Source organism: Brachionichthys hirsutus, unplaced genomic scaffold (assembly GCF_040956055.1).
Source record: "Brachionichthys hirsutus isolate HB-005 unplaced genomic scaffold, CSIRO-AGI_Bhir_v1 contig_1145, whole genome shotgun sequence".
Classification (NCBI taxonomy): Eukaryota; Metazoa; Chordata; class Actinopteri; order Lophiiformes; family Brachionichthyidae; genus Brachionichthys; species Brachionichthys hirsutus.
In genome coordinates this window covers 477,708-491,976 of record NW_027180315.1, presented here as the reverse complement: position 1 = coordinate 491,976, position 14,269 = coordinate 477,708, and positions in this window count along the sequence as shown.

Below are 14,269 nucleotides of genomic sequence, written 5' to 3'. Positions count from 1 at the left end.
CACATGAGAACCCACAAAGAAGAGAAGCCTTACAGTTGTAAAAAAAATGTGGGAAACATTTTAGAAAGAGTGGAGATCTGACAGTCCACGTGCGAACCCACAAAGAAGAGAAGCCTTACAGTTGTAAACATGTGGGAAACATTTTAGAGAGAGTGGTTAATTGACTCGCCACATGAGAACCCACAAAGAAGAGAAGCCTCACAGGTGTGAAACATGTGGGAAACCTTTTCGACAGAGTGGAGATCTGACAGGCCACATGAGAACCCACAAAGAAGAGAAGCCTTACAGTTGTAAATCATGTGGGGAACATTTTAAACAGAGTGGAGATCTGACAGTCAACATGAGAACCCACACAGATGAGAAGCCTTACAGTTGTAAAACATGTGGGAAACACTTTAGAAAGAGTGGAGATCTGACAGTCCACGTGAGAACCGACAAAGAAGAGAAGCCTTACAGTTGTGAAACACATGGGAAACTTTTTAGAAAGAGTGGAGATCTGACAATGCACATGAGAACCCACAAAGAAGAGAAGCCTAACAGTTGTAAAAAAAAATGTGGGAAACATTTTAGAAAGAGTGGAGATCTGACAGTCCACGTGCGAACCCACAAAGAAGAGAAGCCTTACAGTTGTAAACATGTGGGAAACATTTTAGAGAGAGTGGTTAATTGACTCGCCACATGAGAACCCACAAAGAAGAGAAGCCTCACAGGTGTGAAACATGTGGGAAACCTTTTAGACAGATTGGAGATCTGACAGTCAACATGAGAACCCACACAGATGAGAAGCCTTACAGTTGTAAAACGTGGGAAACTTTTCAGACAGAGTGGATATCTTACAGTCCACATGTGAACCCACACAGATGAGAAGCCTTACAGTTGTAAAGCATTTGGGAAACATTTTAGACAGAGTGAAGATCTGACAGTCCACATGAGAACCTACACAGATGAGAAGCCTTACAGTTGAACAATATGTGGGAAACTTTTCAGACAGAGTGGAGATCTGACAGTCCACATGAGAACCCACAAAGAAGAGAAGCCTTACAGTTGTAAAGAAATGTGGGAAACATTTTAGAAAGAGTGCAGATCCGACAGTCCACGTGCGAACCCACAAAGAAGAGAAGCCTTACAGTTGTAAACATGTGGGAAACATTTTATAGAGAGTGGTTAATTGACTCGCCATGAGAACCCACAAAGAAGAGAAGCCTCACAGGTGTGAAACATGTGGGAAATGTTTTCAACAGAGTGGAGATCTGACAGTCCACATGAGAACCCACAAAGACGAGAAGCCTTACAGTTGTAAAACATGTGAGAAACACTTTAGAAAGAGTAGAGATCTGACAGTCCACGTGAGAACTGACAAAGAAGAGAAGCCTTAAAGTTGTGAAACACGTGGGAAACTTTTTAGAAAGAGTGGAGATCTGACAGTCAACATGAGAACCCACACAGATGAGAAGCCTTACAGTTGTAAAACATGTGGGAAACTTTTCAGACATAGTGGATACCTTACAGTCCACATGTGAACCCACACAGATGAGAAGCCTTACAGTTGTAAAACATGTGGGAAACATTTTAGACAGAGTGAAGATCTGACAGTCCACATGAGAACCCACACAGATGAGAAGCCTTACAGTTGTTAAACTAGTGGGAAACGTTTCAGACAGATTGGATATCTGACAGTCCACATGTGAACCCACACAGATGATAAGCCTTACAGTTGGAAAACATGTGGGAAACATTTTAGACAGATTGGATATCTGACAGTCCACATGAGAACCCACACAGAAGAGAAGCTTCACAGGCGTGAAACATGTGGGAAACATTTTAGATAGAGTGAAGATCTGACAGTCCACATGAGAACCCACACAGAAGAGAAGCCTTACAGTTGTAAAACATGTGGGAAACTTTTCAGAGTGGATATCTTACAGTCCACATGTGAACCCACAAAGACGAGAAGCCTTACAGTTGTAAAACATATGTGAAACATTTTAGACAGATTGGATATCTGACAGTCCACATGAGAACCCACACAGAAGAGAAGCTTCACAGGCGTGAAACATGTGGGAAACATTTTATAGAGAGTGGTTAATTGACTCGCCATGAGAACCCACAAAGAAGAGAAGCCTCACAGGTGTGAAACATGTGGGAAATGTTTTCAACAGAGTGGAGATCTGACAGTCCACATGAGAACCCACAAAGACGAGAAGCCTTACAGTTGTAAAACATGTGAGAAACACTTTAGAAAGAGTAGAGATCTGACAGTCCACGTGAGAACTGACAAAGAAGAGAAGCCTTAAAGTTGTGAAACACGTGGGAAACTTTTTAGAAAGAGTGGAGATCTGACAGTCAACATGAGAACCCAACAGATGAGAAGCCTCACAGTTGTAAAACATGTGGGAAACTTTTCAGACATAGTGGATACCTTACAGTCCACATGTGAACCCACACAGATGAGAAGCCTTACAGTTGTAAAACATGTGGGAAACATTTTAGACAGAGTGAAGATCTGACAGTCCACATGAGAACCCACACAGATGAGAAGCCTTACAGTTGTTAAACTAGTGGGAAACGTTTCAGACAGATTGGATATCTGACAGTCCACATGTGAACCCACACAGATGATAAGCCTTACAGTTGGAAAACATGTGGGAAACATTTTAGACAGATTGGATATCTGACAGTCCACATGAGAACCCACACAGAAGAGAAGCTTCACAGGCGTGAAACATGTGGGAAACATTTTAGATAGAGTGAAGATCTGACAGTCCACATGAGAACCCACACAGAAGAGAAGCCTTACAGTTGTAAAACATATGTGAAACATTTTAGACAGATTGGATATCTGACAGTCCACATGAGAACCCACACAGAAGAGAAGCTTCACAGGCGTGAAACATGTGGGAAACATTTTATAGAGAGTGGTTAATTGACTCGCCATGAGAACCCACAAAGAAGAGAAGCCTCACAGGTGTGAAACATGTGGGAAATGTTTTCAACAGAGTGGAGATCTGACAGTCCACATGAGAACCCACAAAGACGAGAAGCCTTACAGTTGTAAAACATGTGAGAAACACTTTAGAAAGAGTAGAGATCTGACAGTCCACGTGAGAACTGACAAAGAAGAGAAGCCTTAAAGTTGTGAAACACGTGGGAAACTTTTTAGAAAGAGTGGAGATCTGACAGTCAACATGAGAACCCACACAGATGAGAAGCCTTACAGTTGTAAAACATGTGGGAAACTTTTCAGACATAGTGGATACCTTACAGTCCACATGTGAACCCACACAGATGAGAAGCCTTACAGTTGTAAAACATGTGGGAAACATTTTAGACAGAGTGAAGATCTGACAGTCCACATGAGAACCCACACAGATGAGAAGCCTTACAGTTGTTAAACTAGTGGGAAACGTTTCAGACAGATTGGATATCTGACAGTCCACATGTGAACCCACACAGATGATAAGCCTTACAGTTGGAAAACATGTGGGAAACATTTTAGACAGATTGGATATCTGACAGTCCACATGAGAACCCACACAGAAGAGAAGCTTCACAGGCGTGAAACATGTGGGAAACATTTTAGATAGAGTGAAGATCTGACAGTCCACATGAGAACCCACACAGAAGAGAAGCCTTACAGTTGTAAAACATGTGGGAAACTTTTCAGAGTGGATATCTTACAGTCCACATGTGAACCCACAAAGACGAGAAGCCTTACAGTTGTAAAACATATGTGAAACATTTTAGACAGATTGGATATCTGACAGTCCACATGAGAACCCACACAGAAGAGAAGCTTCACAGGCGTGAAACATGTGGGAAACATTTTATAGAGAGTGGTTAATTGACTCGCCATGAGAACCCACAAAGAAGAGAAGCCTCACAGGTGTGAAACATGTGGGAAATGTTTTCAACAGAGTGGAGATCTGACAGTCCACATGAGAACCCACAAAGACGAGAAGCCTTACAGTTGTAAAACATGTGAGAAACACTTTAGAAAGAGTAGAGATCTGACAGTCCACGTGAGAACTGACAAAGAAGAGAAGCCTTAAAGTTGTGAAACACGTGGGAAACTTTTTAGAAAGAGTGGAGATCTGACAGTCAACATGAGAACCCAACAGATGAGAAGCCTCACAGTTGTAAAACATGTGGGAAACTTTTCAGACATAGTGGATACCTTACAGTCCACATGTGAACCCACACAGATGAGAAGCCTTACAGTTGTAAAACATGTGGGAAACATTTTAGACAGAGTGAAGATCTGACAGTCCACATGAGAACCCACACAGATGAGAAGCCTTACAGTTGTTAAACTAGTGGGAAACGTTTCAGACAGATTGGATATCTGACAGTCCACATGTGAACCCACACAGATGATAAGCCTTACAGTTGGAAAACATGTGGGAAACATTTTAGACAGATTGGATATCTGACAGTCCACATGAGAACCCACACAGAAGAGAAGCTTCACAGGCGTGAAACATGTGGGAAACATTTTAGATAGAGTGAAGATCTGACAGTCCACATGAGAACCCACACAGAAGAGAAGCCTTACAGTTGTAAAACATATGTGAAACATTTTAGACAGATTGGATATCTGACAGTCCACATGAGAACCCACACAGAAGAGAAGCTTCACAGGCGTGAAACATGTGGGAAACATTTTATAGAGAGTGGTTAATTGACTCGCCATGAGAACCCACAAAGAAGAGAAGCCTCACAGGTGTGAAACATGTGGGAAATGTTTTCAACAGAGTGGAGATCTGACAGTCCACATGAGAACCCACAAAGACGAGAAGCCTTACAGTTGTAAAACATGTGAGAAACACTTTAGAAAGAGTAGAGATCTGACAGTCCACGTGAGAACTGACAAAGAAGAGAAGCCTTAAAGTTGTGAAACACGTGGGAAACTTTTTAGAAAGAGTGGAGATCTGACAGTCAACATGAGAACCTACACAGATGAGAAGCCTTACAGTTGAACAATATGTGGGAAACTTTTCAGACAGAGTGGAGATCTGACAGTCCACATGAGAACCCACACAGAAGAGGCTTCACAGATGTGAAACATGTGGGAAACTTTTTAAACAGAGTGGAGATCTGACAGTCCACATGAGAACCCACAAAGAAGAGAAGCCTTACAGTTGTAAAGAAATGTGGGAAACATTTTAGAAAGAGTGCAGATCCGACAGTCCACGTGCGAACCCACAAAGAAGAGAAGCCTTACAGTTGTAAACATGTGGGAAACATTTTATAGAGAGTGGTTAATTGACTCGCCATGAGAACCCACAAAGAAGAGAAGCCTCACAGGTGTGAAACATGTGGGAAATGTTTTCAACAGAGTGGAGATCTGACAGTCCACATGAGAACCCACAAAGACGAGAAGCCTTACAGTTGTAAAACATGTGAGAAACACTTTAGAAAGAGTAGAGATCTGACAGTCCACGTGAGAACTGACAAAGAAGAGAAGCCTTAAAGTTGTGAAACACGTGGGAAACTTTTTAGAAAGAGTGGAGATCTGACAGTCAACATGAGAACCCAACAGATGAGAAGCCTCACAGTTGTAAAACATGTGGGAAACTTTTCAGACATAGTGGATACCTTACAGTCCACATGTGAACCCACACAGATGAGAAGCCTTACAGTTGTAAAACATGTGGGAAACATTTTAGACAGAGTGAAGATCTGACAGTCCACATGAGAACCCACACAGATGAGAAGCCTTACAGTTGTTAAACTAGTGGGAAACGTTTCAGACAGATTGGATATCTGACAGTCCACATGTGAACCCACACAGATGATAAGCCTTACAGTTGGAAAACATGTGGGAAACATTTTAGACAGATTGGATATCTGACAGTCCACATGAGAACCCACACAGAAGAGAAGCTTCACAGGCGTGAAACATGTGGGAAACATTTTAGATAGAGTGAAGATCTGACAGTCCACATGAGAACCCACACAGAAGAGAAGCCTTACAGTTGTAAAACATGTGGGAAACATTTCAGAGTGGATATCTTACAGTCCACATGTGAACCCACAAAGACGAGAAGCCTTACAGTTGTAAAACATATGTGAAACATTTTAGACAGATTGGATATCTGACAGTCCACATGAGAACCCACACAGAAGAGAAGCTTCACAGGCGTGAAACATGTGGGAAACATTTTATAGAGAGTGGTTAATTGACTCGCCATGAGAACCCACAAAGAAGAGAAGCCTCACAGGTGTGAAACATGTGGGAAATGTTTTCAACAGAGTGGAGATCTGACAGTCCACATGAGAACCCACAAAGACGAGAAGCCTTACAGTTGTAAAACATGTGAGAAACACTTTAGAAAGAGTAGAGATCTGACAGTCCACGTGAGAACTGACAAAGAAGAGAAGCCTTAAAGTTGTGAAACACGTGGGAAACTTTTTAGAAAGAGTGGAGATCTGACAGTCAACATGAGAACCCACACAGATGAGAAGCCTTACAGTTGTAAAACATGTGGGAAACTTTTCAGACATAGTGGATACCTTACAGTCCACATGTGAACCCACACAGATGAGAAGCCTTACAGTTGTAAAACATGTGGGAAACATTTTAGACAGAGTGAAGATCTGACAGTCCACATGAGAACCCACACAGATGAGAAGCCTTACAGTTGTTAAACTAGTGGGAAACGTTTCAGACAGATTGGATATCTGACAGTCCACATGTGAACCCACACAGATGATAAGCCTTACAGTTGGAAAACATGTGGGAAACATTTTAGACAGATTGGATATCTGACAGTCCACATGAGAACCCACACAGAAGAGAAGCTTCACAGGCGTGAAACATGTGGGAAACATTTTAGATAGAGTGAAGATCTGACAGTCCACATGAGAACCCACACAGAAGAGAAGCCTTACAGTTGTAAAACATGTGGGAAACTTTTCAGAGTGGATATCTTACAGTCCACATGTGAACCCACAAAGACGAGAAGCCTTACAGTTGTAAAACATATGTGAAACATTTTAGACAGATTGGATATCTGACAGTCCACATGAGAACCCACACAGAAGAGAAGCTTCACAGGCGTGAAACATGTGGGAAACATTTTATAGAGAGTGGTTAATTGACTCGCCATGAGAACCCACAAAGAAGAGAAGCCTCACAGGTGTGAAACATGTGGGAAATGTTTTCAACAGAGTGGAGATCTGACAGTCCACATGAGAACCCACAAAGACGAGAAGCCTTACAGTTGTAAAACATGTGAGAAACACTTTAGAAAGAGTAGAGATCTGACAGTCCACGTGAGAACTGACAAAGAAGAGAAGCCTTAAAGTTGTGAAACACGTGGGAAACTTTTTAGAAAGAGTGGAGATCTGACAGTCAACATGAGAACCCAACAGATGAGAAGCCTCACAGTTGTAAAACATGTGGGAAACTTTTCAGACATAGTGGATACCTTACAGTCCACATGTGAACCCACACAGATGAGAAGCCTTACAGTTGTAAAACATGTGGGAAACATTTTAGACAGAGTGAAGATCTGACAGTCCACATGAGAACCCACACAGATGAGAAGCCTTACAGTTGTTAAACTAGTGGGAAACGTTTCAGACAGATTGGATATCTGACAGTCCACATGTGAACCCACACAGATGATAAGCCTTACAGTTGGAAAACATGTGGGAAACATTTTAGACAGATTGGATATCTGACAGTCCACATGAGAACCCACACAGAAGAGAAGCTTCACAGGCGTGAAACATGTGGGAAACATTTTAGATAGAGTGAAGATCTGACAGTCCACATGAGAACCCACACAGAAGAGAAGCCTTACAGTTGTAAAACATATGTGAAACATTTTAGACAGATTGGATATCTGACAGTCCACATGAGAACCCACACAGAAGAGAAGCTTCACAGGCGTGAAACATGTGGGAAACATTTTATAGAGAGTGGTTAATTGACTCGCCATGAGAACCCACAAAGAAGAGAAGCCTCACAGGTGTGAAACATGTGGGAAATGTTTTCAACAGAGTGGAGATCTGACAGTCCACATGAGAACCCACAAAGACGAGAAGCCTTACAGTTGTAAAACATGTGAGAAACACTTTAGAAAGAGTAGAGATCTGACAGTCCACGTGAGAACTGACAAAGAAGAGAAGCCTTAAAGTTGTGAAACACGTGGGAAACTTTTTAGAAAGAGTGGAGATCTGACAGTCAACATGAGAACCTACACAGATGAGAAGCCTTACAGTTGAACAATATGTGGGAAACTTTTCAGACAGAGTGGAGATCTGACAGTCCACATGAGAACCCACACAGAAGAGGCTTCACAGATGTGAAACATGTGGGAAACTTTTTAAACAGAGTGGAGATCTGACAGTCCACATGAGAACCCACAAAGAAGAGAAGCCTTAAAGTTGTAAAGAAATGTGGGAAACATTTTAGAAAGAGTGCAGATCCGACAGTCCACGTGCGAACCCACAAAGAAGAGAAGCCTTACAGTTGTAAACATGTGGGAAACATTTTATAGAGAGTGGTTAATTGACTCGCCATGAGAACCCACAAAGAAGAGAAGCCTCACAGGTGTGAAACATGTGGGAAATGTTTTCAACAGAGTGGAGATCTGACAGTCCACATGAGAACCCACAAAGACGAGAAGCCTTACAGTTGTAAAACATGTGAGAAACACTTTAGAAAGAGTAGAGATCTGACAGTCCACGTGAGAACTGACAAAGAAGAGAAGCCTTAAAGTTGTGAAACACGTGGGAAACTTTTTAGAAAGAGTGGAGATCTGACAGTCAACATGAGAACCCACACAGATGAGAAGCCTTACAGTTGTAAAACATGTGGGAAACTTTTCAGACATAGTGGATACCTTACAGTCCACATGTGAACCCACACAGATGAGAAGCCTTACAGTTGTAAAACATGTGGGAAACATTTTAGACAGAGTGAAGATCTGACAGTCCACATGAGAACCCACACAGATGAGAAGCCTTACAGTTGTTAAACTAGTGGGAAACGTTTCAGACAGATTGGATATCTGACAGTCCACATGTGAACCCACACAGATGATAAGCCTTACAGTTGGAAAACATGTGGGAAACATTTTAGACAGATTGGATATCTGACAGTCCACATGAGAACCCACACAGAAGAGAAGCTTCACAGGCGTGAAACATGTGGGAAACATTTTAGATAGAGTGAAGATCTGACAGTCCACATGAGAACCCACACAGAAGAGAAGCCTTACAGTTGTAAAACATGTGGGAAACTTTTCAGAGTGGATATCTTACAGTCCACATGTGAACCCACAAAGACGAGAAGCCTTACAGTTGTAAAACATATGTGAAACATTTTAGACAGATTGGATATCTGACAGTCCACATGAGAACCCACACAGAAGAGAAGCTTCACAGGCGTGAAACATGTGGGAAACATTTTATAGAGAGTGGTTAATTGACTCGCCATGAGAACCCACAAAGAAGAGAAGCCTCACAGGTGTGAAACATGTGGGAAATGTTTTCAACAGAGTGGAGATCTGACAGTCCACATGAGAACCCACAAAGACGAGAAGCCTTACAGTTGTAAAACATGTGAGAAACACTTTAGAAAGAGTAGAGATCTGACAGTCCACGTGAGAACTGACAAAGAAGAGAAGCCTTAAAGTTGTGAAACACGTGGGAAACTTTTTAGAAAGAGTGGAGATCTGACAGTCAACATGAGAACCCAACAGATGAGAAGCCTCACAGTTGTAAAACATGTGGGAAACTTTTCAGACATAGTGGATACCTTACAGTCCACATGTGAACCCACACAGATGAGAAGCCTTACAGTTGTAAAACATGTGGGAAACATTTTAGACAGAGTGAAGATCTGACAGTCCACATGAGAACCCACACAGATGAGAAGCCTTACAGTTGTTAAACTAGTGGGAAACGTTTCAGACAGATTGGATATCTGACAGTCCACATGTGAACCCACACAGATGATAAGCCTTACAGTTGGAAAACATGTGGGAAACATTTTAGACAGATTGGATATCTGACAGTCCACATGAGAACCCACACAGAAGAGAAGCTTCACAGGCGTGAAACATGTGGGAAACATTTTAGATAGAGTGAAGATCTGACAGTCCACATGAGAACCCACACAGAAGAGAAGCCTTACAGTTGTAAAACATGTGGGAAACTTTTCAGAGTGGATATCTTACAGTCCACATGTGAACCCACAAAGACGAGAAGCCTTACAGTTGTAAAACATATGTGAAACATTTTAGACAGATTGGATATCTGACAGTCCACATGAGAACCCACACAGAAGAGAAGCTTCACAGGCGTGAAACATGTGGGAAACATTTTATAGAGAGTGGTTAATTGACTCGCCATGAGAACCCACAAAGAAGAGAAGCCTCACAGGTGTGAAACATGTGGGAAATGTTTTCAACAGAGTGGAGATCTGACAGTCCACATGAGAACCCACAAAGACGAGAAGCCTTACAGTTGTAAAACATGTGAGAAACACTTTAGAAAGAGTAGAGATCTGACAGTCCACGTGAGAACTGACAAAGAAGAGAAGCCTTAAAGTTGTGAAACACGTGGGAAACTTTTTAGAAAGAGTGGAGATCTGACAGTCAACATGAGAACCCAACAGATGAGAAGCCTCACAGTTGTAAAACATGTGGGAAACTTTTCAGACATAGTGGATACCTTACAGTCCACATGTGAACCCACACAGATGAGAAGCCTTACAGTTGTAAAACATGTGGGAAACATTTTAGACAGAGTGAAGATCTGACAGTCCACATGAGAACCCACACAGATGAGAAGCCTTACAGTTGTTAAACTAGTGGGAAACGTTTCAGACAGATTGGATATCTGACAGTCCACATGTGAACCCACACAGATGATAAGCCTTACAGTTGGAAAACATGTGGGAAACATTTTAGACAGATTGGATATCTGACAGTCCACATGAGAACCCACACAGAAGAGAAGCTTCACAGGCGTGAAACATGTGGGAAACATTTTAGATAGAGTGAAGATCTGACAGTCCACATGAGAACCCACACAGAAGAGAAGCCTTACAGTTGTAAAACATATGTGAAACATTTTAGACAGATTGGATATCTGACAGTCCACATGAGAACCCACACAGAAGAGAAGCTTCACAGGCGTGAAACATGTGGGAAACATTTTATAGAGAGTGGTTAATTGACTCGCCATGAGAACCCACAAAGAAGAGAAGCCTCACAGGTGTGAAACATGTGGGAAATGTTTTCAACAGAGTGGAGATCTGACAGTCCACATGAGAACCCACAAAGACGAGAAGCCTTACAGTTGTAAAACATGTGAGAAACACTTTAGAAAGAGTAGAGATCTGACAGTCCACGTGAGAACTGACAAAGAAGAGAAGCCTTAAAGTTGTGAAACACGTGGGAAACTTTTTAGAAAGAGTGGAGATCTGACAGTCAACATGAGAACCTACACAGATGAGAAGCCTTACAGTTGAACAATATGTGGGAAACTTTTCAGACAGAGTGGAGATCTGACAGTCCACATGAGAACCCACACAGAAGAGGCTTCACAGATGTGAAACATGTGGGAAACTTTTTAAACAGAGTGGAGATCTGACAGTCCACATGAGAACCCACAAAGAAGAGAAGCCTTAAAGTTGTAAAGAAATGTGGGAAACATTTTAGAAAGAGTGCAGATCCGACAGTCCACGTGCGAACCCACAAAGAAGAGAAGCCTTACAGTTGTAAACATGTGGGAAACATTTTATAGAGAGTGGTTAATTGACTCGCCATGAGAACCCACAAAGAAGAGAAGCCTCACAGGTGTGAAACATGTGGGAAATGTTTTCAACAGAGTGGAGATCTGACAGTCCACATGAGAACCCACAAAGACAAGAAGCCTTACAGTTGTAAAACATGTGAGAAACACTTTAGAAAGAGTAGAGATCTGACAGTCCACGTGAGAACTGACAAAGAAGAGAAGCCTTAAAGTTGTGAAACACGTGGGAAACTTTTTAGAAAGAGTGGAGATCTGACAGTCAACATGAGAACCCACACAGATGAGAAGCCTTACAGTTGTAAAACATGTGGGAAACTTTTCAGACATAGTGGATACCTTACAGTCCACATGTGAACCCACACAGATGAGAAGCCTTACAGTTGTAAAACATGTGGGAAACATTTTAGACAGAGTGAAGATCTGACAGTCCACATGAGAACCCACACAGATGAGAAGCCTTACAGTTGTTAAACTAGTGGGAAACGTTTCAGACAGATTGGATATCTGACAGTCCACATGTGAACCCACACAGATGATAAGCCTTACAGTTGGAAAACATGTGGGAAACATTTTAGACAGATTGGATATCTGACAGTCCACATGAGAACCCACACAGAAGAGAAGCTTCACAGGCGTGAAACATGTGGGAAACATTTTAGATAGAGTGAAGATCTGACAGTCCACATGAGAACCCACACAGAAGAGAAGCCTTACAGTTGTAAAACATGTGGGAAACTTTTCAGAGTGGATATCTTACAGTCCACATGTGAACCCACAAAGACGAGAAGCCTTACAGTTGTAAAACATATGTGAAACATTTTAGACAGATTGGATATCTGACAGTCCACATGAGAACCCACACAGAAGAGAAGCTTCACAGGCGTGAAACATGTGGGAAACATTTTATAGAGAGTGGTTAATTGACTCGCCATGAGAACCCACAAAGAAGAGAAGCCTCACAGGTGTGAAACATGTGGGAAATGTTTTCAACAGAGTGGAGATCTGACAGTCCACATGAGAACCCACAAAGACGAGAAGCCTTACAGTTGTAAAACATGTGAGAAACACTTTAGAAAGAGTAGAGATCTGACAGTCCACGTGAGAACTGACAAAGAAGAGAAGCCTTAAAGTTGTGAAACACGTGGGAAACTTTTTAGAAAGAGTGGAGATCTGACAGTCAACTTGAGAACCCAACAGATGAGAAGCCTCACAGTTGTAAAACATGTGGGAAACTTTTCAGACATAGTGGATACCTTACAGTCCACATGTGAACCCACACAGATGAGAAGCCTTACAGTTGTAAAACATGTGGGAAACATTTTAGACAGAGTGAAGATCTGACAGTCCACATGAGAACCCACACAGATGAGAAGCCTTACAGTTGTTAAACTAGTGGGAAACGTTTCAGACAGATTGGATATCTGACAGTCCACATGTGAACCCACACAGATGATAAGCCTTACAGTTGGAAAACATGTGGGAAACATTTTAGACAGATTGGATATCTGACAGTCCACATGAGAACCCACACAGAAGAGAAGCTTCACAGGCGTGAAACATGTGGGAAACATTTTAGATAGAGTGAAGATCTGACAGTCCACATGAGAACCCACACAGAAGAGAAGCCTTACAGTTGTAAAACATGTGGGAAACTTTTCAGAGTGGATATCTTACAGTCCACATGTGAACCCACAAAGACGAGAAGCCTTACAGTTGTAAAACATATGTGAAACATTTTAGACAGATTGGATATCTGACAGTCCACATGAGAACCCACACAGAAGAGAAGCTTCACAGGCGTGAAACATGTGGGAAACATTTTATAGAGAGTGGTTAATTGACTCGCCATGAGAACCCACAAAGAAGAGAAGCCTCACAGGTGTGAAACATGTGGGAAATGTTTTCAACAGAGTGGAGATCTGACAGTCCACATGAGAACCCACAAAGACGAGAAGCCTTACAGTTGTAAAACATGTGAGAAACACTTTAGAAAGAGTAGAGATCTGACAGTCCACGTGAGAACTGACAAAGAAGAGAAGCCTTAAAGTTGTGAAACACGTGGGAAACTTTTTAGAAAGAGTGGAGATCTGACAGTCAACATGAGAACCTACACAGATGAGAAGCCTTACAGTTGAACAATATGTGGGAAACTTTTCAGACAGAGTGGAGATCTGACAGTCCACATGAGAACCCACACAGAAGAGGCTTCACAGATGTGAAACATGTGGGAAACTTTTTAAACAGAGTGGAGATCTGACAGTCCACATGAGAACCCACAAAGAAGAGAAGCCTTAAAGTTGTAAAGAAATGTGGGAAACATTTTAGAAAGAGTGCAGATCCGACAGTCCACGTGCGAACCCACAAAGAAGAGAAGCCTTACAGTTGTAAACATGTGGGAAACATTTTATAGAGAGTGGTTAATTGACTCGCCATGAGAACCCACAAAGAAGAGAAGCCTCACAGGTGTGAAACATGTGGGAAATGTTTTCAACAGAGT